The sequence below is a fragment of the Trichechus manatus genome, unplaced genomic scaffold, assembly GCF_000243295.1.
Source record: "Trichechus manatus latirostris isolate Lorelei unplaced genomic scaffold, TriManLat1.0 scaffold00069, whole genome shotgun sequence".
Lineage (NCBI taxonomy): Eukaryota > Metazoa > Chordata > Mammalia > Sirenia > Trichechidae > Trichechus > Trichechus manatus.
Genome location: NW_004444005.1, coordinates 8,240,120 through 8,267,595, shown reverse-complemented (window position 1 = coordinate 8,267,595; position 27,476 = coordinate 8,240,120). Strand labels below are relative to the sequence as shown.

Here is a 27,476-nt window from a genome sequence, read left to right as displayed (position 1 = left end):
AAAAAAAAAGCAGACCGGACTGAGTCCAGCACAACTGCATGGTGCCTGGCTACTACCACCAACTACTCTGACGAGCATCACAACAGAGAGTCCTGGACAGAGCAGGAGAAAAATGTAGAACAAAATTCTAACTCACAAAAAATGACCAGACTTATTGGCCTACAGAGACTGGAAAAACCCTGAGAGTATATCCCCTGGACACCCTTATAGCTCAGTAATGAAGTCACCTCTGAGGTTCACCCTTCAGCCAAAGATTAGACAGGCCCATAAAACAAAATGAGACTAAACGGGCACACCAGCCCAGGGGCAAGGACTAGAAGGCAGGAGGGGACAGAAAAGCCGGGAATGGGGAACCCAAGTTCGAGAAGGGGAGAGTGTTGACATGTCATGGCACTGGCAACCAATGTCACAAAACAATATGTGTATTAATTGTTTAATGAGAAACTAATTCGCTCTGTAAACCTTCGTCTGAAGTACAATAATAAAAACAAAAAAATCAGATCCAATTAGAAAATTGGCAAAAGACAAAAGAGACAGGATAGGATACAAAGATGGCAGATAAGCACATGGAAATATGTTCAACATCTTTAGCCATTAGAGAACTGCAGACTAAAACCACAGTGAGATATCATTACACACCTATCCCAACGGCTAAAATAAAACTAGTGAGAACAGCGAACGCTGGACAGGATACCGCGTCACCCGTCCGTTGCTGGTGGTGATAGAAAATAGTACAGACGCTCTGGGAAACACTGTGGCAGTTTCTGATAAAAAGAAGCATGTAATTACCACACGACCCAGCAACTGCACTCTTGGGTATTTATCCCAGAGAAATCAAAACTTACTTTCACACACACAAAAAAACCTGTCCACACACCAAAAGCCCAAGTGACGAAAGAAAAAGATTAACTGGACATCAAAATTAAAATATTTGTGCCATAGATGATACCATTAAGAGAGTGAAGGACAACCACAGAACAGGAGAAAACGTGCAAATCATTACATTGCAAGGAGCTCGTGTCCAGAATATTTAGAGAACTCTTACAACTCAACAATGAAAAAAAAAACAATTAATCCAGTTAAAAAGCAGGCAAAGGATCTGAACAGAGATTTCTCCAAAGAAGACAGACACATGGCTAATAAAACATAACAAGATGCTCAGGATCACTAGTCACTGCTGTTGTGATTCTGTTAGGTGCTGTTGAGTTGGTTCTGACTCACAGCAATCCAACAGGACAGAGGAGAACTGCCCCACAGGGTTTCCAAGCAGCAGCTCTGGAATCAAACTGCTGACCTTTTGGTTAGCAGCTGAGCTCTTAACCACTACACCACCAGGGCTCCCACTAGCCATTAGGGAAAAGCAAATCAAAACCACAAGGAGACACCACCCCCTCAAAAAACCAAACACCAAAGCAGTTGCTGTCGAGTTGATTCTGACTCATGACCACCCCACGTGCGCACAGTAGAACTGCTCCACAGGATTTTTAACGCTGTGACCTTTTGGAGGTAGATCTCTAGGCCGTTCTTCTGAGGGGCCCTCTGCGTGGGTTCAAACCACCGATGTTTTGGTTAGTAGTGGAGTGCTTAACTGATTGCATCACCCAGGGACTACTGCCCACTGTTGCTGTTAGCTGCCGTGGAGTCGATTCCGATTCATGGCGACCCCATGTGTGCAAAGTAGAACTGCTCCATAGGGTTTTATAAAGCCGTGAGCTTTATAAGAAAAAAGTCAGATAATAGCAAGTATTGATGAGGATGTGAAGAAATAGGTACACTCATACTTTGCTGGTGGGAATATAAAATGATGTAGCTGCTTTGGGAAACAATTTAGCAGTTCCTCAAAAAGTTAAACCCAGAGCTACCATAACCCGTTGCCATCGAGTTGATTCCGACTCATAGTGACCCTATAGGACAGAGTAGAACTGCCCTATAGGATTTCCAAAGAGTGGCTGGTGGATTCGAACTAGTGACCTTTTGGTTAGCAGCCAAGCTCTTAACCAGTACACCACCAGGGCTCCAGCAATTCCACTACTAGGTATACTCAAGAGAACGAAAAACATATATGCACGCAAAAACTGGTACACTAATATTCATCGTCCAGCTTTCACATGCATATGAGGCAACTGAAAATATCATGGCTTGGGTCAGGAGCACCTGAGTCCTCAAAGTGACATCTTTGCTTTTTAACACTTTAAAGAGGTCTTCTGCAGCAGATTTGCCCAGTGCAATGCCTTGTTTCATTTCTTGACTGCTGCTTCCATGGGCATTGATTGTGGATCCAAATCAAATAAAATTCTTGACAACTTTAATATTTTCAGTATCCTCTTGTTCTGTTTGAACGACTGCCTCTTGATCTATGTACAGGTTCCTCATGAGCACAATTAAATGTTCTGGAATTCCCATTCTTAGCAACGTTATCCATAATTTGTTTGACTCACACAGTTGAATGCCTTTGCATAGGCAATCAATCCCAGGTAAACATCCTTCTAGTATTCTCTGCTTTCAGCCAAGATCCACTTGGCATTAGCAATGATATCCCTCGTTCCAAAAGAGGGAACATCCCCTTCTGAATCCGGCTTGAATTTCTGGCAGTACCCTGTTGATGTACTGCTGCAAACATTTTCGAATTATCTTCAGCCAAATTTTACTTGTGTGTGATATTAATGACACTGTTCGATAATTTCTGCATTCTGTTGGATCACCTTTCTTTGGAATGGGCACAAATATGGATCTCTTCCAGTCAGTTGGCCAGGTAGCTGTCTTCCACATTTCTTGGCAAAGACAAGTGAGTGCTTCTAGTGTTGCATCTGTTTGTTGAAACATCTCAGTTGGTATTCCATCAATTCCTGGAGCCTTGTTTTTTCCAATGCCTTCAGTGCAGCTTGGACTTCTTCCTTCAGTACCATCGGTTCTTGATGATACGCATCCTGAAATGGCTGAACGTCGACCAATTCTTTTTGGTCTCTGGAATCTGTATTCCTTCCATTTTCTTTTGATTCTCCTTGTGTTATTCAATATTTTTCCCATAGGATATTGGCAGTATTTCAACATTGCAACTCGCGGCTTGCATTTTTTCTTCAGTTCTTTCAGCTTCAGAAATGCTGAGTGTGTTCTTCCCTTTTGGCTTTCTAACTCCGGCTCTTTGCAACTCTGTGTTCAAGAGCACCTTTCAGAGTCTCTTCTGACATCCATTTTAGTCTTTTCTCTCTTCCTGTCTTTTTAATAACGTTTTTCTTTCTCCATGCGTGATGTCCTTGATGTCAATCCACAACCTGTCTGGTCCACGGTCATTAGTGTTCAACGCGTCAAATCTATTCTTGAGATGGTCTCTAAGTTCAGTGGACTTGTTTTAATTTTCTTCCGCTTCAACTTGAAGTTACATAGGAGCTAGTGATGGTCTGTTCTGACTGATGATCCTGAGCTTCTCCATCGCCTCTTTCCACAGATGTAGTCGATTTGATTTCTTTGTATTCCATCTGGTGAGATCCATGTGTACAGTCGCTGTTTATATTGTTGAAAAAAAGATATTTCCAATGAATAGGTCATTCGTCTTGCAAAATTCTATCATGCAATCTCCTGTGTCATTTCTATCACCAAGGTCATATTTTCCAACTACTGATCCTTCTTCATTTCCAACTTTCACATCCCAATCACCAGTAATTATCAATGCATCTTGATTGCATGTTTAATCAATTTCAGACTGCAGAAGCTGGTAAAAATCTTCTATTTATTTATTATCTTTGGTATTAATGGTTGGTACATAAATTTGAATAATAGTAGAATTAACTGGTCTTTCTTATAGGTGTATGGATATTATCCTATCACTGACAGCGCTGTACTTCAGGATAGATCTTGAAATGTTCTTTTGACAATGAATGCGACGCTGTTCAAGGTGTCATTTCTGGCACAGTACACCGTATGACTGTCGGATTCAAAACGGCCAATACCAGTCCATTTCAGCTCACTAAAGCATAGGATATCTATCATCAAGCATTCCATTTCATTTTTGACAACTTCTGATTCTCCAAGATTCATACTTTGAACATTCCACATTTTGATTATTCATGGATGTTTGCAACTGTTTCTTCTCATTTTGAGTTGTGCCACATCAGCAAATGAAGGTCCCAAAAGCTTTACTCCATCCATGTCATTAGGGTTGACTATTTTGAGGAGGCAGCTCTTCCCCAGTCGTATTTTGAACACCTTCCAACTTCCATCCTGAGGGAGTCATCTTCTGGCAATATATCGGACAATGTTCTGCCGGTATTCATAAGGTTTTCGCTGCCCCATTTTTTTTTTTTTAAGAAGTAGACCATCAGGTCCTTCTTCCTAGTGTGTCTTAGTCTGGAAGCTCTGCTGAAACCTGTCCACCATGAGTGACCCTGCTGGTATCTGAAATACCAGTGGCATAGCTTCCAGCATCACAGCAACATGTGAGCCACCACAGCACATCAAGCTGACAGACGAGCGGTGTATAGATGTCAATATCCCGGCTGTTTAATTGTACTACAGTTTTGTAAGATGTTTCCATTGCGGGAAACTGGGTAAAGAGTAAACAGGATCTCTGTATTATTTCTTACAACTGCATGTGAATCGACAATATTTCAAGATAAAAAGTTTAACTTTAAAAAAGTTACTAAAAGAGATGCAAATTCGGAATGATATTTTAAGAATAGGTGATTTGTTACATTACCTAATCTATAGCTTTCTGAATCCAAGCATGGTAATAAATGTAGCAAATATAGAAGCAGTCTTTTTTGTACGCTTTTCAAGTTTTTATTCGTAAGTAATTTCCCTTACAGAAAAGCTGCGGAAAAAAAAAAAGTACAAAGAACAGGATATATCCTTTACCTGCGCCCTGGTGGCGCAGTGGTTAAGTGTTTTGCTGCTAACCAAAAGGTCGGCAGTTCGAATCCACCAGCTGCTCCTTGGAAACCCTAGGGGGGCAGTTCTACTCTGTCCATAGGATCGCTAGGAGTCAGAATCGACTCAGCGACAATGGGTTTGTTTGTGTGTTTTTATAGTCACTCAAGATTAGCTTTTTACCCCTTTGCTTTATCATTTCCTCTTCGTTTATAGGTTGTTCTTGCTGTTGGGTGCCATGGAAGCGATTTTAGACTCACAGCGACCCCATGTGACAGCACAGAACTGCCCCATAGGGTTTTCTAGGCTGTAATCTTTATGGGAGCAGACCGCCAGGTCTTTTTCCTGAGGAGCCACTGGGTAGGTTAGAACTGCCAACCTTTCATTTTGCAGCTGAGAGCTTAACTGTTGCACCACCGGGGCTCCTATCTTTATAGATTGTTGCTGCTGCTGTGTTGTTATAGTGACCCCATGTAACAGAGTAGAGCTGCCCCATAGGGTTTCCGAGGCTGTAATTTTTACAGGAGCAGATTGCCAGGTCTTTCTCTCACAGAGCTGCTGGGTGGGTTTGAACTGCCAATCTTTCAGTTAGCAGTTGAGCGCTTAACTGCCACACCACCAGGGCTCCTTTTATTATAGGTAGGTAGCTAGATAAAGACATACAGCCCATTCTTGTTATTTGCAATAGTTATGTTCTATAAAGGCTCCACAAGCACGAATTACCAAATACCAAACCCGCCTTGTTCAACCTCAGCTGGGATTTTTCACTACTCTGTGCATTCACATGTCTGCAAATGACCCCAAAAGCACCACGAGTATTTTTAGCAAATAGGTGAATTCGCAAATATGGACAGGATCAGCTGTGTAAAGTATTTTTTTTTAAATAATATTTTATTGCGTTTTCAGTGAAGGCTTACACAGCAGTTTAGGGTCCCATTCAACAATTTCTATACAAGTTAATCAGTGATATGGGTTACATTCTTCACAATGCATGAACATTCCCATTAAAACCATTCTGGTTGTTCTGTTTCAGTTAATCTAGTTTCCCTGCCCCCTTACATTCTCATCTTGGTTTTAAAGTGATTGTTGACCATTTGGTTTCATAGAGGTGGTTTTTTAAAGGAGCACAGTACTTATGAGTGCTATTCATTATTCTGTGAGCCAATCTGTTATTTAGCTACAAGGTTACCTCAGGGGTTAGTTTCAGTTCAAGGTCTGAAGAACATCTCAGGGCAACAGACTCAGACAGGGAGGCTTCTAGTCTCAACCAGTCCAGTAAGTCTGGTTTTTTTTTTTTTTAGGAATTTGAGGTTCTGTTCCACATTTTCCACCCACTCTATCAGGGTCGATCCACGGTGGCCCTGACGAGAATGGTCAGTAGTGGTAGCTGGGCACCATCTAGTTGTTCTGGTCTTAGGATGGATGATGAGACTCTGCTTCACGTAGAACTGTACAGGTATTTGAGAGTAAGCTGCGTACATCAAGACACTGTCCTCTTAAATACTGAAGTATGTTTCCTAAGGAGAGGGATGTTCTCCTACATCACCACCGTAGTTCTCCATTTCAGTAAATTTAACACTAACAATACCTCACTCTGCCATTCATATTGAGTTGCTGTCAGCTGACCCCATAATGTCCTTGACGGTGTTTTTTTCCCTCCAGTACAGGCTCCAGTCTAGGTTCAGGTGTTACAATGAGTTGTCACTGCTCTCTAGCCTCTTTTAATCCGAAAAGTTTCCACAGCCTATCTTGGTCCTGCACGGCACTAACATTTTTAAAGAACACCATTTTCCACCTCTCCTCCCTGTTTTTAACAGAACGTAGAAACTGCTTTGATGTCTACTTATAAACCCGAAAACGCCTTGCTGTCGAATCGATTCCAACTCCTAGTGACCTTACAAGACAGAGTGAAGCTGCCCCATAGGGTTTCCAAGGCTGTCATCTTTACGAAGCAGGCTGCCATATCTTTCTCCTCGATACCTACTTACAGTAACTTGTATTTCAGTAGGTATCTACTTTGAAGCCTGAACACTTAATAAAAACTTCCAACTCGAGTTACCCTATGTCTCATTCTGAAATTGGGTTCTTAAACAGGCTCCTAGACTCTCTAGCAAGTTTCACACACTCGGTTTTGTCAGTTTGCCAGCTGGAAATGTTTACAAGGCTTTCCGAGTTGGAACTAGAGGTTCCCAGAGCTATGAGCTTCAATTCCCATTCAAAATGAAAAATAAGAGAAAACTGCAGACATAATTATTCTGTAACTCAGCAAGAGAGCAAACACAAAACCTCCACAAAATCTACCCGGCGGCACTGACATGAAACAGCTCAACACAAGTCACACGTGTTTAGTGAAAGTCGGCAATAATAAACCAAGAACCATCTTCAACTGCTGGTGGTAGGACAAATCCCTTTTTAAAGAAACAAGGATGAATGTGACCGAAAGAGACGAGAACACTAAGGGAACAGATGCAATCTGTTTCAGGAAAAAAAAAAGAATTTTCTTCGATAAAGTCAAGTTCTGCATAAAAATCAACAGGAAACCAACTAAAGGATTTATGCGTAACACCCAGCACTGGCGCTGTCAAGATGGTCACGTGTCTGGGGTAACTGATTATGTGATTCCACTCGGCCAAATGCGGATCGTGCTGAGTAGCCTGTCCATGCGACAAAGCCTTCCATGCAGAATGCTCCGTGGGGCGGGCCCTGGCCCTGCCAGTCTCCTGCGAGTCTCTGAGGTCGGGAGCAGCTGTCAGCATGCCCCGAGGTGACCTTGGTCTTGAAGTCTGCCCAGAGTCACAGCTTACAGTCCTCTGCACAGTCTGGGTGGTAGTTCGTTCTGGAAGGCGGTTTTTATCTTCGATTGCTTTTATCCTTCCAGTCACTGTCTCGTCCCCGTGGCCACAGTCCTCTTGTGTGGCGTCCCTCCCGCTCAGAGCCCCGCAGCAATCCTCTCCCTGACCTCCTCACCCAATCTCTCCCTCCCAGGGTCCAGTGCACGGCCTCCAGGCTCACCCTCCTGAAGCCGAGCTCCAATCATGCCACCCCTGCTCAGGGCTCCTGTGAAGAGCACCAACTCCAAACAGCTGAACTTGCAGAGATGGCACAGACCCAGGGTAACGCCACCCAAGGCTACCCAGCATCTTGACGATGGGCTAGATCTGAAGTCCTGGCTACCCTACCCCACGCAGTCCCGGGCTCTCCCGCTGTACCACCTTGCTGGCTCAAGCCTTTGGACCTTTGTGGTTAGCCCCCAACCGGACAGCTGGCTTCTGTCCTTGTTGCCCTTGGCTCCTGACAACTGCCAGAGGGAGCCTGCTAACAGCTACATCAGAGCATGTCACCTCCCCACTCGGAAGCACCCAGGGCTGCTTTCATGCAGAGTATAAACCAGAGTCCTTACAATGGTCCCCCAAGGCCCCACATGACCTGCCACCCACCTCCATGACCTCCTGTCCTCGTCCTTGATGCCTCTTTCCTCCAAGTCACACCTCCTTGCTGCTCCTCCCACAAGCCCGGGGCAGCTGCCGCTCTGCCAGGAACACTGCCCCTGCCAGAATCTGCTCACCACGCTCCTTCTTCATGTCCATACTCAAATGTCACTTTCTCCATGAGGCCGCACAGAGCAGCCCCGCAGTACCCTTGCCCCACCTGGGGCTCCGGAGCCTCGCCTGCCCTGTCCGTGGCATCGAGCATCTCTACCACGTTCCTTCTCTGTCTCTCCCCAGCGGCGCAGCTCTACCAGGAAAATGACTGATCTTCGTTTTTTGCTTACTTACGTATCCCCACAGGAGCCCTGGTGGCACCACAGTTAAGCGCTCAACTGCTAAGCAAAAGGTCAGCAGTTCAAACCCAACAGCGGCTCTGCAGGAGAAAGACATGGTGATCTGCTTCTGTAAAGACTACAGCCAAGAAAACCCTATGGGGCAGTTCTACTCTGTCACATGGGGTCGCTATGAGTTGGCATCGACTCAATGGCACCCAACACCAACAACAAATGTATCCCCAGTGCTTAGAAAGATGCCTGGTACAGAGAAGGAGCTTAATAAATATCTGATGACATTTGATGTTAATGAATGAATTTTCTCTTTATTTCCCTTCGCAAACTCTGTACTCTGGCCAAGATAAACTGCTCAGCATTTACCTTCGCCACCCCAGGATTCCCAGCCCCTGTTCTTTATCCTATTCCTTCTGTCTGGTACACCTCCCATCCCACACATTCTAGGGGACGCTCAAAGGCCAATTCCTCCTGAAAGCCTTGCTGATGCACCCAGGCAGAAGGACCCCTCCGGCCTTCACGTCCCCACAGCTCCTGACCTGTAGCTCTGAGGGAGAGACCACTTGCCAGAATCCGTGACTCACATCACTGATATTGATTGCTGCCTTTTCTGCCCCCCCCCCCCAAAAAAAAAAAACAACAAACAAACCCATTGCCATCGAGTTGATTCCGACTCATAGCGAGCCCATAGGACAGAGTAGAACTGTCCCATAGGGCTTCCAAGGAGTGGCTGGTGGATTCGAACTGCCAACCTTTTGGCTAGCAGCCGAGCTCTTAACCACTGCACCACCAGGGCTCCCTTTCTGCCCAAGTGACCTGTAGCTCCTTAAGGCAGAATGTCACCTGGCTCACCTTCCTCCCTACACACGGCAAGCGCTCCACAAATATTTACTCAATGAATCTAATATTGGCGCTAAGTTCTAAGCATTGTTCTCTTTCGTACAAAAATGTTACTCACGTCATTTTAAGTAATAGTCCCATGAAAGAAGCCCACAGAGTGAAGACTACCACTTTTCACAGGGAAAGTGCATCCTGCAACCACCCTAAAAAGGGGTATATTCGGGATGTTAGGGTCATTTACTTGGATCCACAATCAACGCCCATGGAGGCAGCAGTCAAGACATCATATGATGTATTGTATTGGCAGAACCTGCTGCAAAAGACCTCTTCAAAGTTTTAAAAAGCAGAGATGTCACTCTGATGACTAAGGTGTGCCTGACCAAGTCATGGTCTTTTCAGTCACCTCCTATACATGTGAAAGCTGGACAATGAAAATGGAAGATAGAAGAACTGATCCATTTGAATTGTGGTGTTGGCAAAGGATATTGAATATACCATGGACTGCCAGAAGAATGAACAAATCAGTCTTAGAAGAAATACAACTGGAATGCTCCTTAGAAGCAAGGATAGCAAAATGTTGTCTTGCTTACTTTGAACACGTTATCAGGAAAGACCAGTCTATGGAGAAGGACATCATGGTTGAGATGTCCATGTAGAGAGTCAGCAAAAAAAAAACAAAAACGGAGACCCTCAATGACGTGGACTGACACAATGGCCAAAACAGTGAACTCAAACAATGGTCTTGAAGACAGCACCGGACTACGCAGTTTTGTTCTGTTGTACATAAAGTCGCCATGAGTCGGAGTCCACTCAACAGCAACTACAACAACAGAGTCATTTAAACCGTCTGTAGTAGACTCTGTACCGTCCACATAGTTCTGTTAAACACGGTCGAGAGGCCTACATGTATTTGGCGCCAGATGTCAGTATCCCCTGCATGGCATACGGGATCTTTCCTAAGACAACTGACAGCTTTACAAGACTGAATTGTCCCTTCCATGAACATGGTATAGCCATCGTTTTATTTGGGTTATCTTAATTTCTCTCAAAAATGTTATCAGTTTTCTGAGCAGAGGTCTTACCTTTTATAGGTTTATTCCTAGGTATATGATATTTTTAATGAAAAATGTAAGTTTTACCATTTGCCAAAATATTTTCCAAAGTGGTTTACCATTTCACATTCCCATCAGCAGTGTATGAGCGTTTCAGTTGTTCTATATCTTCATCCACATTTGGTAAGTCTTTTTAATTTTAGCCATTCTAGTGAGTATGTAGTGATGTCTCTCTATAAATAATAGTAACATCCACTATTATTAATCTGCATTTCCCTAATGACTAATGGGAGCTGCTGGGTGGCACAAACAGGTAAGTGCTCGGCTACTAATAGAAAGGTTAGTGGTTCAAGTCCACCCAGAGGAACTTCGAAAGAAAGGTCTGGTGATCTAGTTCTGAAAAATCAGCCATTTAAAACCCTATGAAGCACAGTTCTATTCTGACACACATGGGATCACCAGGAGTCGGAATCAACTCAGCGGCAACTGGTTATTTTTTTGGTTAATGACTAATGATATTGAACATCTTTTCATGTGCCTACTTGCCACTCAGTGCCGTTTGCTGAAGAGTTTCTTCAAATCTTTGGCCCATTTTTTATTGGGTTGTTTCTCTTCTTATTGAATTGTAAGTGTTCTTTATATAGTCCAGATACAAGTCCTTTGTCAGATATGTGTTTTGCAAATATTCTCTCCCATTCTGTGGCTTGCCTTTTCATTTTCTTAATAGCGTCTTGATGAGCAAAAGTGTTTAATTTTGATGAAGTTCAATTTATTTTTTCTTTTACAATTTTATCTTTTCTTTTAGTTCATGCTTTTTGAATCATAGTTAAGAAATCTTTGCCAAACTCTGAATCACTAAAATTTTATATGTTTTCTTCTGGAAGTTTTATAGTTTTAACTTTTACAATTAGGTCTGTGATTCATTTCGAATTATTATTATTATTTTTAATATGGTGTGAAGTGAGGGTCAAGGTTCATTCTTTTGCATATGGCTACTCCATTGTTCCAGTACTATTTGTTAAAAAGAATATTTTTCCCCCGCTGAACTGTCTCGGCACTTTGCAGAAAGTCAATTGACCATATATATAAAAAGAATCAAACCAAACCCATTGCCATAGAGTCGATTCCAACTCATAGCAACCTTACAAAACAGAGTAGTACTATCCCATAGCGTTTCCAAGGAGCGGCTGGTGGATTCAAACTGCCAACCTTTTGGTTAGCAGCCACAGTTTTAAACCGCTGTGCCACCAGGGCTCCAACCATATATATCTGTGAGTTTATTTCTGGATTTGCTATTCTGTTCCATTCATCTATTTGTCTATTTTCATATTAATACCATACTATCTTGATTACTATAGTTTTATACATCTTGAAATCAAGTAGTCTATGTCTTCCAACTTCATTCTTGTTTTTCAAAGTTGTTTTAGCTCCTCCAGATCCTTTGCATTTCCATATAAATTTTAGAATCAGTGTGTCAAATTCTACAAGCAGCCTCTGGGATTTGATTTGGATTGCTTTGAAATTTGTAGATCATTTGGGGAAGAACTGACATCTTAGTTATACTGAGTCTTCTGCTCCAAGAACATGGCATATCTCACCGTTTATTTTAGTTTTTTAAAATTTCTCTCAGCAAAACATTATGTTACAAAACATTTTCAGTGTACTGATCCTGTACATTTTATCCCTAAGCATTTCATATTTCTTGATGCTTTATTACCTTTTAAATGTTAAACTAACCTCGTATTCCTAGATTAAACCCTTCACTTTCAGCACATTGAAGATGTCCTTTCATTGTCTTCTGGCTTCCATGGTTTTGGTGGAGAAATTAGCCCTCAGTTGTTGTTCCTGTGAAGGTAATGTCTTTTTTTTTTTTTTTTTTTTTTTTAACCTCTAGCTTCTGTTAAGATTATCTCTTTGTCTTTGTTTTTTCAGAAGTTTTACTGTAATGTGTCTAGGTTCAGACTTTGTTTTCATCTGTCTTGTAGTTCTTTAGACGTCTTGATTTTGTGATTTGATGTCTTTAATAAGTATTAGAAAAACTTCAGCCACTATCTCTTCAAATATTGCTTCAGCCCAATTCTATGTTTGTCTTCTCCTAGGGTTCTGATTACACGTATGAGAATTTTTCACTACATCTTCTATGTCTGTATTTTCATCCTTTTGCCTGTCTGTGATTCATTTTAGATATCTTTATCTGATCTATCTTACAGTTCAGCAATTGTCTTAGTTGTGTCTACTCTGCTGTTACATCTATCTACAGAGTATGTAATTTGTTTTTGTATTTTTTAGTGTTACAATTTCTGTTTAGCTATTTTTCAAACCAATGCCCTTTTAAAAAATATAATTTCTAGTGCTCTACCAAAATTCTCAGTCTTATCTTTCATTATCTTGACTATAGCGGGCAATGTTATTTTAAAGTTTATGTTTTAACTATTAAGTTTATATTTAAAAGCATCTGAGGGTCTGTTTCTATCGTTTATTATTTCTGCTGGCTCATGACATCTTTTCTCCTCATAAGCCTGGTTGTTTTGTTGTGTGCTGTTACTGTACAGTTATCTCACTTTGCATGGTGGTAGTGGAAGACAATAAAAAGATCATGTAAGTAGAAACTGTACAAAGCAGTTTTAATAATCAATGCGAAAAATTATAATCATTCCATACACTTAAAAATTTTTGTCCAACCATTAAAAACTCTCTTACTATCAGTTGTACACGCACAGGAAAATAAAAAAGATAGTGAAATTAATATCTATTTAGTCCACTGTAATTTAAAACATTAAGAGACCCTGGACAGTGCAAACAATTAAGCACTCAGCTACTAACTGAAAGGTTGGTGATGTGAATTTGCCCAGAGGTGGCTCAGAAGAAAGGCCTGGTGATACACTTCTGAAAGGTCACAGTCATTGAGAACCCTATGAAGTGTAGTTCTACTCTGAAACACATGGGGTCACCATGAGTTGGGATCAACTCAATGGCAACTGGTTTAATTTAAAATATTAGAAACATTGAGAATTAAAGTACTTTGTAAAAAACTTATCAAGAGTAGTCTGAACAATGGTTGCCTGGTCTCCTTGTCATATAACTTACAGTACAGAGAGTACTATAAGAAGTACAGCCAGAATGCTCCTTAGAAGCGAGGATGGCAAGACTTTGTCTCACATACTTTGGACATGTTATCAGGAGGGCCCAGTCCCTGGAGAAGGACATCATGCTTGGTAAAGTAGAGGGTCAGTGAAAGAGAGGAAGACCCTCAACGAGATAGACTGACACAGTGGCTGCAACAATGGGCTCAAGCATAACAATGATTATGAGGATGGCGCAGGACCGGGTGGTGTTTTGTTCTGTTGTACACAGGGTTGCTATGAGTCGGAACCAACTTGACAGCACCTAACAACACAGAGGGAACACATTTTCTATGCCTTAGCAAATTATTATACTCATTTCTAAGTTTCCAACATTTTATCCTTTTTGTTTCCAATGTCATGGAATATCTCCGAGAGTTCCTATAATGTGAAGTTTTTTGTTGGCACCACTGCTGCTGGGGTATCTCCATTCTTTTCACCACAACCACCTTCCTCATCTGTGCTGATAAATTCACCTTCACTCAGTGCCTGTGGCTGTAGATCTAGAGTCTCCCAAAGGTGGCAGTGTCAACATCCCCACAGTCAGCTATTTCTTTCATAACTCCATGTATGTTTGATTCAGGGGGCCTGGTGGTGCAGTAGTTAAGTGCTCGGCTGCTAACCAAAAGGCTGGCAGTTCGAATGACCAGCTGCTCCATGGGAGAAAGACATGGCAGTCTGCTTCCGTAAAGATTACAACCTTGGACCCCTATAGGGTCGCTATGAGTCAGAATCGACTCGAAGGCAACGGGTATGTTCGATTCAAATTTCTCTTCCAGCATTATCACTTTTCATTTCTTTGCTGCACTCTCATCTTCGCTGGCCAATTTCCTTTAGATTTTCCATTTTTGTACAGTGTCAAGCGCGGTTTATCGCTAGGAGCCAAGGAGGCAACACATCTACACCCTTTGCTGTCTGTGCATAAACTGCAGGACAGAGGCACAGTGACTAGTCACAGGCGGACTTTGAAAAAGTAGCATGACTGGTCGCTGCTCATGAGGCATCTGTTAATTACGTAGTGATTGGTGGACTGAAGAGCCAGCAGCAATATTTTACCTTATGGAATTGTTGTTTTTGTTAGGTGCCGTCAAGTTGGTTCCAACTCACAGCGACCCCAAGTACAACAGAACGAAATACTGCTCGGTCCCGTGCCATCCTCACAACTGTTGCTATGCTTGAGCCCACTGTTGCAGCCACTGTGTCAGTCCATCTTGTTGAGGGTCTTCCTCTTTTTTGTTAACCCTCTACTTTACCAAGCATGATGTCCTTCTCCAGGAACTGATCCCTCCTGAAAACATGTCCAAAGTATGTGAGATGAAGTCTTGCTATCCTTGCTTTTAAGAAGCATTCTGGCTGTACTTATTCCAAGACAGATTTATTTGTTCTTCTGTCAGTCCATGGTGTATTCATTATTCTTTGCCAATACCATTTCAACATCAATTCTTCTTCAGTCTTCCTAATTAATTATCTAACTTTCATATGCATATGAGGCGATTGAAAATACTGTGGCTTGGGTCAGGTGCACCTTAGTCCTCAAAGTGACATCTTTGCTTTTTAACACTTTAAAGAGGGCTTTTGCAGCAGATTTGCCCAATGCAATGCATCTTTTGATTTCTTGACTGCTGCTTCCATGAGTGCTGATTGTGGATCCAAGCAAAATGAAATCCTTGGCAACTTCAATCTTTTCTCCATTTATCATGATGTTGCTTATTGGTCCAGTTGTGAGGATTTTTGTTTTCTTTATGTGGAGGTGTAATCCATACTGAAGGCTGTGGTCTTTGATCTTCAGCAGTAAGTGCTTCAAGTCGTCTTCACTTTCAGCAAGCAAGGTTGTGTCATCTGCATGTCACAGGTTGTTAGTGAGTCTTCCTCCAATCCTGATGCACCATTCTTCTTCATATAGTCCAGCTTCTTGGATTATCTGCTCAGCATACAGATTGAATAGGTACAGTGAAGGGATATAACCCTGACACACACCTTTCCTGACTTTAAACCACGCAGCATCCCTTTGTTCTGTCCAAACCACTGCCTCTTGATCTATGTACGGGTTCCTCATGAGCACAATTAAGTGTTCTGGAATTCCCATTCTTCATAATGTTATCCCTAATGATCCACACAGTCGCATGCCTTTGCATAGTAATTATGCAATTGCTCATAGTTCACATGCCGTAGTAATGGAAATTGGAACTGTACTGGGATGCTGGTGTAATTTAACTAAAGTGTGGCCACTGAGAGATCCCTGGGTGGTATAAATGGTTCACTCTCGCCTACTAACCAAAAGGTTGGCGGTTCGAGCCCTCCCAGTGGCACCGTAGAAGAAAGGCCTGGCAATCTGCTTCTGTAAAGATTACAGCCAAGAAAACCCTATGGAGCAGTTCTGCTCTGTAACCACAGGGTTGCCATAAGTCAGAATCAACTCAATGGCAATGAGCTTGAGTTTTTTAGTATTACATTTCTATCATTAAGGTCTCCACATACCCTAGCCAATATTGCTAAAATAATAACATTCTAATTAAAATGCTAATTAGAAATTTTAGAACAGAGAAATTACCATCTTTTCAAGAAGGACAAAGGTGTAGATTTAAGTGGAAACAAAGGCTTCATTCATTCCACAGATATTTTTTTAGGTTCTTCCTACGCTAGGCCAGAGCCCTGGTGGTGCAGTGGTTAACAGCTCGGCTGCTAACCAAAAGGTCGGGAGTTCGAATCCACCAGCCACTCCACAGAAACCCTATGGGGCAGTTCTACGCTGTCCTTACAGGGTTGCTGTAAGTCGGAATCGACTCAACAGCAATGGGGAACAGGCCTATGCCAGGCCAGAGTCCCTGTGTGGTGCAAATGGTTAACACGCTCGGCTGCTAACCAAATGCTGAAGGTTAGAGTCCACCCAGAGGCATCTTGGAAAAGAGGCCTGGTGACCTACTTCCAAAAAATCAGTCACTGAAAACCCTGTGGACGCAGTTCTACTCTGAGACACGTGGGGTCACCGTGAGTCTGAGTCGACTCAATGACAGCTGGTAAACCTACGCTAGGCCACGTTCCAACCGCTGAGGTCACAGGAGTGAACAAGACAGGCAAACATCCCTGCCCTCATGGAGCTGCCATTCTACAAGGGGAGGCAGACGACAGACGAACCAGCAAATAACATAGATTGTATCAGATGGTGATGGGTGGGGGAGGGGCTGCAGTTTTAAATACGGCGGCCAGGGAAGGCCTGCCCACACGGGGAATGGAGTACATTTATGATGTCCTTCTTTCCTAGGAAAGGAGCCCTGGTGGCGCACTTGTTAAGCGCTCAGCTGCCAACTGAAAGGTCGACAGTTCAAACCCACCAACTGCCCTGTGGGGGAAAGACGTGGCAGTCTGCTTCCATAAAGATTACAGCCTTGGAAACCCTAGGGGGCAGCTCTACTCCATATACAGGGTCGCGATGAGTCGGAATCGACTCGACATCAATGGGTTCTTTCCTAGAAGCAGGGACACAGAGCCGAGAGAGTCCCCTGGGCCCACCACTGCCCGGTCGCCAGCATCACCCCCTACTGGCACACTGAGTAGTCGCAGCACCAGCTCTGCCCCGGGAGCCAGCCTGGCAGAGAGAAAGGAGGAGCCGCCAGACTCTGCCACTCACCGGACTGTGCTTTATACACATCGTCCCCTAAAACTCACACCACCCTGCATGCGGTCAGCATCGCCAGCCCCACGTTAGCCACCCAGTGCACCGCACAATTGTGGCCAGAGTTATCTCTGATGTGACAGATTTGTCCTCAACTGACACAGCTGGACACTTAACAGGTGCCCCCGTCCGAGGACGAAGACGACATGTAAGCGGTCTCAACGCTCCATGCCTCCTTGTGCGAGGACGGGTTCCCACTAAACTGTAAAAAAGGAGTCCCTGAGGCCTCTGGGAAGGAACCCTGCTGGCGCGGTGGTTAAGCGCTCAGCTGCTAACCGAAAGGTCGGTGGCTTGAACCCACTAGCTGCTCCGCAAGAGAAAGATGCGGCAGTCTGCTTCTGTAGAGATTACAGCCTTGGAAACCCTGTCATGTAGGGCTATTATGAGTCAGAGTTGACTTGATGGCAACGGGTTGGGGGGCCCCTGGGTGGCGCAAACGGTTAAGCGCTCAGCTACTAACCAAAAGATTGGTGGTTCGAACCTACCCAGAGTCTCCTCGGAAGAAAGGCCTGGCAATCTGCTTCAGAAAGGTCACAGCCAAGAAAACCCTATAAAGCACAGTTCTACTCTGACATACACAGGGTCACCACGAGTCGGAATTGACGGCAACTGGTTAGTCTGTAAATCCCATGAGGGCAGAAAGTAGCTAAAGACCAGCCCCCAAGCTCTCCAGGCCCTAACCCTGGAGCCTGTGACTATGTGGCTTCACAAGACAAAAGAGGCTTTGCAGGTGGGGTTAAGGGTAGGGGCCGCAAGGTGGGAGAGGAGCCCGGACTGCCCAGGTAGGCCCAATCAAATCACCCGAGCCCTGAGAAGCAGAGAGCTTTCTCTGGCTGGAGTCAATGGGATGCAGCAGAAGGCAGGAGACGCAGCAGAAAGGGACCAGGGGGATGGAAAGTGTGAAAAGGAATCTCCCCGCCATTGCTCTGAAAACGAAGGGGGCCACATGCCAAGGAATGTGGGCTGCCCCCAGAAGCTGAGGACGCCCCCCCAAGTGACAATCAGCAAGGAAACGGAACTGTGTATGTCTTCCAAACCCCACAGAATTATACACTTAAAAAAAGATGCATTTTGCTGTATGTAAATGATTTCTCTGGAAACTGACCTTAGAAACAAACAAGCAAACTCAAACCCACCTACCTCGCCCAGGTTCTAAGGAGTCTGTTAGAAAGTGGCTAGTCTGGTATTGGAAGGCGGCCCAGCACATTATCAGACCACAGGGAGGGCAGTGAGGGCGAGTGCTCCAAGGATATCAGGGAGTCAGTCTGCTCCGACTTCACACCCCGGGGTCTCATGGTCCCTGCCAGGCCGGGGCAGGATACAGCTGCCTCCCTCCCCAGCACCCCGCCAAGCAAACAAGAAACCTGCTAGAGCCCAAGGCATTGGTATCACCAATTCGCTGTTATCCTGGGAAAGGGTTTTGATAAAAACCTCGCATTTGTCTAGGGAAGAATGTGCCTCACTCACTTGTCCTGAACCAAACGGTGTTGCATTCCCCACCCTCTTTCTCTTATCCCTTCACGGTCACCTTTCAGGGGGCGATCAGCACACTCATTAGATTAAGACAGAGGGCTTCTCTGCTCTCAATGCTGATCTATCAGCGACAATGAGAAAAGGAGACCCTGTGACCCCACGTACAGTGTTTTCTTGACTACAGGTCATCGAATGCACGATTAGCGTTAATAATCACCTGAGATTTAAATTCTGCTGACCGAAGTGGGTCAAAAGGAGTTTAACTTGAGCACTTAATGCTGTCAAGAGAATAATCAGAACAACTAAAACGGTCTCTAAGATTTCCTGGACATTTTCATTCACTCGTTCCTCTCCCCCAGGTTGGTTTCTTTAGTGAAAGAAATCCCAAGATTTATAGGCAAATACTGATCACGCGGCCACACTGGAGTCACTGCTGAGACTCCGAGCACGCGCCTGGCTGTAGGGGCTTCCCGTCAGCCTACCCCTCACCACGCCGTGGCGCTTGGCCATCTGTGTTCCTCCCGCCTCTCCTCTCAGCCTGGGACTGTTCTTACTCCCTGTGTGGCACAGAGGTTTATAATGGCAGGGAATGCAGCTGTTTTTCCACTGTGTTCCCCAGCACCTAGAACAGGGCCTGGCACATAGTAAAAAAAAACAAAAACAAAAGAAACAGCTGCTGTCCAGCCGACTCCAAGTCCTGGTGACCCCATGTGCATCAGAGTAGAACTGTGCTCCATAGGGTTTTCAATGGCTGATTTTTCAGAAGCACGTCACCAGGCCTTTCTTCCGAGGCACCTCTGGGTGGCCTGGAACCTCCAATCTTTCAGTTAGCAGCTGAGCCCTTAACCGTTTGCACTGCCTAGGGACTCCTGGCACATAGGAGGTGCTCAGTAAATATTTGTTGAATGAATGAATGAGTGAATGAAGAAATGATGGACGTCCTCAATAAACAACCGCAAAAGTGAAGGCAGATGGGTCGAACTGGAGAGAGTCAAAGTGCCCCAGGGTGTCAGGGGACCCAAACCCTGCATCTGGTTTGGAGGTGGGATCAAGGAAGGCTTCTCAGCAGAGATGGCATTTGATTGCGCCTTGAAGGCACCTCAAACCAAAGGGAGTCTGGGAAAGCAGCGCGAAGCTGGTGTGAAGCACCTGTGGGCAGCCAGCACCGGGCGCGCGATGGTGAGCCAGGCAGCTGCCGTCACCGACCTCCCGGGGGCCTGCGTGCGGTCAGGCAGAGCAGAACCGACCAAACCACGGATCAGATAAGCCCTTACATCAGGACACCCTGACCTGGGGGAGGTTTCCCTCAGAGGTTCAAGCTGAGATCTCCAGGACAGAGGCTGTCAGGGGATGGGGGAGGGAGAGTAGGAAGGCGGAGGATGGAGTAACGGGGAGCTTTCCAAGCAGAGGCGGTGGAGAGTGTGGGTCCTGGAGGTCAGGGCCACGCCTTCCTCATTCACCACTGACGGATGATCAGCATTGAGGCTCGAGAGTTAATACTCAGCAGGTAACATCGACAGAGTCCTTGCAACGTACCAAGTACCACAGTCTGTGGAAAACACAAATATTCACCGTCTGTAGACGAGGAAACAGAGGCACAGGCCCATTAAGCAACCTTCCAGAGTCTGAGAGCTGCTACACGGTGGGCCAGGGCCCTCAGCCTCGTCCTGTCTGTACAGCCGCTGCTGCAGGCCAGTGACTGAGCCGGGAAGAGAGGGATGGCAGGCCAGGCTCGGGGAGGGGCTGGACACGTGGGTTTGTGAGCCTCTGAGAGGGTCGGGGCATTTTCAAGAAGGCAGGTGGATGTGGAACCCAGTGCTCACAAGAGGTGACAAAGTGCAGCGGCCACAGGGGCGGGAAAAGGCAGGCAGAGGACAACGCTAGCCCAGGAAGAGGGAAAGCGGGGGAGGGTTCTCGATCAGGCATGCATGCACAATCATAAAACACCTGCCAACAGGGCCCTCGGGCAAGTCACCTTGATCTGAACAAATATGAGGGCGGTGCTCTGAAGGAGCCGTGGTGGCGCAATGGTTAAGTGCGTGGCTGCTAACCAAAAGGTCAACGGTTCGAGCCCACCCCGTGGCTCTTAGGGAGAAAGACCTGGCGATCTGCTCCCGTAAAGATTACAGCCTAGAAAACCCTATGGGGCAGTTCTACTCTGTCACATGGGGTCGCTCTGAGTCACCCAGTAACACCAATAACAGTGGCTCTTACAACAACAGGAGGAATGGATGTATTTTACCTCCGACGAGAATTTCATCTCCCGTCTCATAAAACTGGCTCCTTTCCTAGGTTCTAATTTTTAATGGCTCTATCTTGTCTTTCAGAAGTTTCATTCTTGAAGAAACCACACCAGACTTGACATCACAATGGGCACCTTCCGAAATACCTGGAAAATGTGTCCGACTCAGACAGCGCATGTTTGAGTCATTCGCTCCAAACGGAGCATCTGAGCACTTCCTAGTTAGCATGGTCTTCTGCCATGGATACATTTGTTCCTTTGGCTTTTTATTTTTATTTTTTTCTCCTCCTGGAATCTTGTCTTCTTCTAAGTCTTATATCCTATTAGTATTAGAGATCATCAGCTGTCCTTAGACATGGTTCAGTATTCACCTTCACTTAGACTTCTGACCCAGACCCTAACAGCTACCATCACTAGACTCATCTAAGCAAAGAGAAAGGAGCAGGGAAAAAAGCCTACACGTTTCCAGGGTGAAAGCAACACACCACAGTCATGTCTTCTTATACTGACATCCTGCTGAATACTCTCCGCACTCTAACTACACACGAAGTCTGGGACTCTGAACGAATTGTCGTTGTTAGGTGCTGCTGAGTCGTTTTCAACTCGTACCACCCCATGGAACAGAGTCGAGCTACCCCATAGGCTGTAATCTTTACAGAAGCAGATTGCCAGGTCTTTCTCCCATGGAACTGCTGGGTGGGCTCGAGCTGCCAACCAAAAGGTTGGCAGCTGAGCACTTAACTGTTTGTGCCACCAGGGCTCCTGGAATGAATTATTCCTGCTCTTATTTGAAAGCTTTCCATGGAAACCCTCCTCCGGTCACTGTCTGCTATCAAACCCACCAACACTGACTCTTTACTTCTTATTGCTTCTCTGGCCCTCACAATCTTTGGTTTTTAGGCTGGTCGATCCCTTGGTGGTAAATGGCTCGTGCTTGACTACTAACCAAAAGGTCGGCGGTTTGAACCCACCCAGCAGTGCCACAGAGAAAAGGCCTGGCAATCTGCTTCTGTAAAGATTACAGCCAAAAAAAAAAAAAAACCCTATGGAGTTCAGCTCTACTATAACACACAGGGTCGCCATGAGTCAGAGAGTCAGAAATGACTCAACGGCAACGGGTTTGGTTAGCGGAGGGTCAGCAGCGCTTCCTTCACCGGCTCCTTTAGAGCTCCCCACCCCACCCCAGCCCCCACCTCTGAGGGCCCGCATCACCTTTGCCTTACCTGAGCCTAGAATCCTCTTTCTCCGGTTTGGACAAACGCTCGAGGCACCAATGTGTCCACCCCCACAGTCTTGTTACCACTTGTCCCTCAGATTCTTTTCACCGTCGGTACTGGCCTTGTCTCTCAAGCGTCATCCACTTCAATGTCTTTTCAGTATCCCCGACCTTCCTCTTCTTCCTCCTCTCTTTTCTCAAAGCCGCCTTCTTAGGCTCTTGCTTTCCATTAAATGCTCACCTGCAACAGGGCTGCACCACTGAACTTTTCTGCTCATTTTAAACTACTTGCCTCCGAAGGCGTGCTCACTGACTATAAAGGATTAGGTGATTTATTTACTTATTTTGTTTTTTATTGTGATAAAGTATACATAACAAAACACACGCCATCTCAACAACTCCTACGCGTACGGTCCAGTGACACTGATGACATTCTTCAAGTCGTGCAGCCATTCTTGCTATCTTTTTCCAGATCATTCCACCAGAATTAGATCTGTTTTTATGATTTGAGAATGACAGCAGGAGAATATCTTCCTTCCTGGAAAACGGCCTCAAAAAAGGAAGCTTTTCTCAGGAAAGAAGACCACGAAGGTCATGTTCTGAACTTTTGTGCACTTTTGATCACCTATTTGTGACTCATCGGGTGTGCTAGGCAGACACAGCAAACCAAAGTCCCCTTGCCTAGTGTGGTAACCGATCCTGTAACATTTTTCAAAGCGGCGAGAAAAAGGCAATCACGATACTCAAACAAGATCCTCCCTGCAGTGATCCTGAAATCCAAGGAATATGGCAAACACACCAAATACCGCCCTGTTTGACTCCACTGCAAATAACTTTCACGCATTGAGAGATGATTCAGCTTAAACCAAAACTCACATTTCCCTGAACAATGTTTCTCTTAAGCACCATGCATGTTAACCCCATTCCCAACACACAGATAGAAAAACAGAAATAGAGAGTAAGCAAACAAGAGACTAACCCAGTTATCAAGCTTTACCATAAAATGCTCCTATGAGACTGTCACCTGGAATTTACCACGTTTATTCAATCTCCAGGGTAGTATTTACCTTAGGCTGCCAGTCTAGTAGATGTCAACTTGTTTGATAAAGAAAGTGCTTACAACACTTTAAAGATTGCTCCAGTAAAAATCACTTTATTTAACACAGACGTAATAGAAGAAAACTTGCTTTCAGCTCATCAAGATTTTGACCCTGCAATCCTGTACTTTACAACAAACCACATCCCTCCGTTGTAAATCTGTATTAAAACTCTCACATAAGGCAGCTGCTAACTTCTTAGGATATTCAGGAAGGGACACATCCATATGTTGATCTTGAAATAACTGGGTCACTTTTACTCTAGCCTGGTGATCCATCACCTCATTCCGGTTATCATGTACCCCCAGGCTATTTAAGTTACGAAAGGCTGCTGGAAAACTCGGGGTCTCAGGCACTCTTAAAAATGAAAAGAAAAAAAAAAGGGACGACTATATTACTTATTCAACTCTATAATAATTTAAAAGCATTCATACGAAGCTTCGTTAACTCTGAGTCAGTCATTGTGTTCGAAATGATACTCTCTAGGGTTACCTTGCTGTCTCCTCTTTACTTGCAAACCTCTCAACGTGGAATGAGATACAATCAGTCAGATGAGCAACGCACACGGAACACAGATTTAATCATACCACAACATACTGAATCACTGTTTGCTCTAATTTCTCCTGTACACACTTCAGCTTCACAATTACAGCGGAAGCAGGGCCCTGGTCCACGTAAATATAAGGACTCTCCAGCCTCCGAGGTTTTTTTTAAAACTTCCCTTTCTTTCCTACAGAGCCTCCGGGTGGCACAAATGGTTTGCGATCCACTACTAATAGACAGGTTGGCGTTCAAACCCACCCAGTGGTGCTGCAGAAGAAAAGCCTGGCAATCTGCTTCCAAAAGGATTATAGCCAAGGAAGCCCTATGGAGCAGTTCTACTCTGTACCACACGCTGTTGCCATGAGGCAGAATCAACTCCATGGCAATGGATTTGGTTTGGGTTTTTCTTTCCTACTAAGACGGTTATTAAGGAGCCCTGGCAGTGCAGTGGTTAACCCCTTGTCTGCTAACCGAGAGGTCAGCAGTTCGAACCCACCAGCTGCTCCATGGGAGAAAGACGCAGCAATCTGCTTCCGTAAAGATTCCCACTGCCGTCGAGTCGACTCCGACACATAGCGACCCTACAGGACAGAGTAGAACTGCCCCATAGGGTTTCCAAGGCTGTAATCTCTGCGGGAGCAGACTGCCCCATCTTTCTCCTGCAGAGTGGCTGCTGGGTTTGAACCGTCGACCTTTTCGATAGTGCTTCCTATACGGTCACTATGAGTTGGAATCGACTGGATGGCAACAGGGAATAGTGGTGGTGGGGGAGACAGTTGTTTGGGATTTGAAATCCATGATCTTGCAGAAAGAAACAGCATTTTATTTGGTTAGATTCTCAGGTCATCTCACTTAACACATAACTACCCCAGACACAGTATCCACTGCAATCGCCAGCCTGGCGACACTGTTGCAACAGGCACGAGAGTGGAACACCGCGTGTGGGGACACGCCTGCACAGAACGGACTGCAAAACTGGCTCTTGCTGTCCTCAGCGTGAGGGAAGCTGAAAAACACCGAGGGGAAGTCCTGCCGTGGCAGGGGAAGGCCGCCACCTTTACTTGCTTTGAGGGTACCCCCAGCCAGCCCCCATCCACATCTGAGGACTGGAATTGAACACAGACGCATCAATAAATCCTCATTGAACTGCGTTCTGTTCATCATTTACTTATTCTTCGAACATTTACAAGTACCCACTGGTGGCGCAGTGGTTAAGGGCTTGGCTGCTAACTGAAAGGTTGGCGGTTCACACCCACCCAGCAGCTCCCCAGGAGAAAGACCTGGCCATCTGCTCCCGTAAAGATGACAGTCTAGGAAACCCTATGGGGCCGTTCTACTCTGTCACATGGGGCCGCTATGAGCTGAAATCAACTCAGCAGCACCCAACAACAACAACTAAGTATCACAATGGATTTAAACATATTAACAATTGTGAAAATGGCAGAGGACTGGGCAATCTTTCATTCTGTTGTACATAAGGTCGCCATGAGTCAGAGCAACCAAGTATGAAGCACCAATAGGGCAAAAATGAATGGGACGGAATCTCTGCTGACGGCGAGTTAGCGTCGGCGGGCAGTTAGAGAAACTGCGAGGCCTGATGCAAAGCAGCCCCTAGGAATGGTTTGAGAAGGTCCTATCTGAGGCCAGATGGGAGCACTTCTAACCACAGGGAGTCCGGGCAGATTTCACTAAGCCTGCCTTTCAGGAGATCCTCTAGGATGAAGAGCAACCCTTTGCTAGCGTCTGTATATAACCTAGATAAACCTGAGTAAGGATCACTGCAAATGTAGCACCACCGAAAGCTGAGGTCACATTTACATTCAAAAGAAACAGGGCCCACATGTTAACACTTTTGTCCTACTAGGGGAGAATTCTCGCTCACTATTCAAAAATGGAAACGTTCGGTGTGTACGGAGGGAGGGGCATGCTGTGTTTCTTTCTGAAAGCCCTAAAAAAATCCTAAGACAGTTGGAGCCGAGATCACACAGGTCTCAGAACTGGTGCCACAAGAAACACAGACAGCCTCCGTCCGGCCGGTCTCCTTCCTCTGAGATACCGCTATGAGTCGGAATCACCTCGACGGCAGTGGGAATCTTTACGGAAGCAGACTACCTCCTGGGACGTGCGTGGTTTTTCACACTTTACAAAGCGTCTCCACGTAAGCTGCCACTGCTGAGCTTCACAATCTTTCAGGAAGGAACTGTTTTCTGATGAAAAAACAGCAGTTTGGAAAGGTGGGTAAAGGTCCTGGGGCCTGGCCGCTCAGGAACTAGAATCCAAATCTGGTATAAATGATCCAGCCCCTTTCCCACTGCATCAAGCTGCCCCCTGGTGCAAACCAAAATCTTCAATGACTTCTGCTATAGGCTGACCTCAAAACAAATGCAGGTTCCTCACAAAAAATAGTGACAAGAAATAAGCCTTTCACTTTTTGAAGAGCGCAAACTCTTCCACGGCATCACAACATCATGACTAGAAGATGCTACATTATTACATACTCTAGAGGACAGAGAAAGAACACACCTCCAAATAGAGAGCACATCAGACCAGGTGCCAGTCTGTTCCCGTAGAACAGACCTGGTGACTCACACGCACAGAGTGTTCCTTCCAGCCATCAGCTCCGCACGGACCAGACAGAAGTACTCTGAGGAAGAGACAGGGCTTTTAAGTATGGTCCACTTAGGGCTTTTCCTTCTATTTGCTTTTTGACTTCAAAGTGCCTTTAACATCCAAATTGTAAATTAAAATTCTTCGCCTAATTTTCCCTGATCACATTGCCTTAGAGGTAATCTGGCTCCTTTTAGTAATTAATAAGATTGAAACAGTAGTTACAGCAAATGCCTTTCCTACAAACAGGAACTCTGCCTTTTGTTTTTTTTTTTGAAACATCTATGGAACATTTACAAAATTGACACTACACCGAGCTGCCAAAAAGAGAAATAAAAGCAGAGGCCCTCAGATTCTGAAAAAGCAGAAATTACATAGGCCACATCCTCTGACCGAATGCAACAAAATTAGCATAAGGGTTCCACAAAAAGGCCAGCCCCTTGAAAGTTAAAACCCCCATCTGCTGTCATTAAGAATATATCCATTCACACACACAGGGCAAAAACCGTGGGAGCGGAAAAGAATTTGGATGTTTAAATTCTACGTACAAGTCTGGCAAACACGAGCTAGTGAAAAGAACTATTTTATGCTTATAGGATGTCCCTTATTGTATGTTTAACGTGGGAAAAGAGAGAAAACATTTTTTTTTTTCCCTACCATTAGCTAATCTACTTTGACTGCAAAGTTGCGTAGAATTTAGTCAGGTGCACAGTCTCCAGAGAACATGAAGTGTTTCTGGTCTTCCACGGACCGTGACCACACAGACCGCATCATTTGGCGACTTCTTCAGGCTCCCCCGCCCTGGCTGCTGGCAGTTCTAGAACTTTCCTACTATCTCAAGAAGCCATCTGCTTAACCTTCACATTAGGATTAGAACAGCTAAGAAGCAGCGTGCTGTTCGGCGGTATCTACAGGTTAAGCGACCACTAATAACAGCATTTTCAGCTATCTTATCTCGTTATAAATTACGGGA

General features: G+C 45.0%; 1 protein-coding gene across 1 annotated transcript in view; it reads right to left on the bottom strand.

Moving 5' to 3' along the window:
• PPARA (peroxisome proliferator activated receptor alpha) overlaps positions 1-26,506 on the bottom strand; it is a 90,461-nt gene extending 63,955 nt beyond the window's left edge. The window contains exon 1 of the mRNA XM_004380013.2: positions 26,492-26,506. The gene's annotated coding sequence lies outside the window, so the exon portion shown is untranslated. The remainder of the gene's footprint in view (positions 1-26,491) is intronic.
• Between the last annotated feature and the right edge of the window lie 970 nt (positions 26,507-27,476).